This window comes from Rhea americana, unplaced genomic scaffold (genome assembly GCF_003343005.1).
Source record: "Rhea americana isolate MKP2758 unplaced genomic scaffold, rheAme1 scaffold_371, whole genome shotgun sequence".
NCBI classification, from domain to species: Eukaryota; Metazoa; Chordata; class Aves; order Rheiformes; family Rheidae; genus Rhea; species Rhea americana.
Window position 1 is genome coordinate 508447 of NW_028186503.1, and position 1618 is coordinate 510064.

Genomic DNA, 1618 nt, shown 5'->3' on the forward strand with positions numbered 1-1618 from the left:
TTTTTTTTGATTTTCAAGCACCAAAAAGAGAATGGGAACTATCATCCTCTAACAAGAGTAAGGTTGAAAAACTGGAAAGAGAAGATGCTGTGACARTTGGTAATGTCAGACTGAAGTAGCAGTTGGATTTAGGCAGTTGAACAGAGAAGTCAAAATATTATGAAAATATAGTAACAGTAGCTAGAGTGAAGTAAAAACACAGAATCAAGTAAAGAAAACAACAGTAAGCATGAAATGCAGCAAGAGTAGAAATAGGGTGAAAGACAAAAAATCCAATATATTCAAATTAAATAAAGTAGTGCAGTGAGAAACCTACTGGGAGAAAAAAAAGAACAGTAAGCTCTGTGTTACTCTTTTTTTTTAATGCAGAAATGCAGAGAAAGCTTCAGATGCTATCTAGGTCTCCCCTAGTGATTATGAACTGCTCATTTTCCATCTCTGAGAATGTGGAAAACAGCAGGGGCTGGAAATTATAGTAGTTACTACCTTTATTTGCAAGAAATGTTACCTAATGATACTCAGTATTTTGTGGTYGGTTATACACCAAATACTAATTCTTCCTTTTTCCATTTGAAGTTTGGCAAATATGAGYGTCTCACACAACTAAATTTGTAGTTGAAATTAAAGAGACTTTTGGAGAAGCAAAACATTCAGGAAAATTGCTGATTATAGTTCTTTGGAATAACTTCTTTAACTTATACAGCCATCTATAAAGTTTTCACTCCTCAATATGTGGGGAACCCCAAAATATTGTCCTTCTTACAGGAAAACAGCCCAGTGAGTTCTTGGTCAAGAAACTGTTTTGGGTACATATTTAATCCATGAAAAAAAAAACTCTCCCAATCATGATTTCAATTCATTCTTTTGGAATTGCACTTCTGTGTATTTTCATATGAAAAGATAGGTGTGCAAGTCTGCAAGAGACTTAAGTAAAGTACAACTTTAACTGTTAGGATAAAATAAAGGCCTGTTTTGAGAACTGAGAAAAATAATGTCTGTCTGATTCAAAATAGTTTTAAATTCCTGTTTTCTCACTGGAGTGCCAGACAGGTATCTTTTACAGAGGGTTTGTCTTTTACATACCAGGTGAATACACCTTAGAAAGATGCCATTTAATCACAGTTAAGCATAGCCTTTTTACAGAAGTAGTGCAGTCATCTTCCCCCCTCCCCCCAGGTCATTAGTTCTTAAGATCTCTGGGTGGGTAATTGCTTTTTCTCATTCTTAAGCAGCTAAATAACTTGCAGGAACCTGAAAGATAGTAGTATTTTGGAATTCAGTAACTTTTATCTTCTTAACTCCAATATTGTTCCAAAAGTAGATCCTTGGGGACAGGACTTACGGACACGGTCCGTTCGGGGCTGTTTCTGTCTTGTGTTTCTCCAAGCACAGCAGGTTTGGGTCACCTGCAGCTGAGATGCACGTACATGTCATACTCAGTCAGGTAAATACTCAGTCAGYATTTACCGTTGTTGGCTGAATATCCCGCTGCGCCCGTACAGAAGATGCACGTACTTTACCGCGTGTGTTATCTGCCTTACTGCATTTTCCAAGGTAGCCTGGGCCAAAGCCCTTGGCGGGGCTCCCGTCTCGCTGAGAGCTGCTGGCCGAGCGGCTG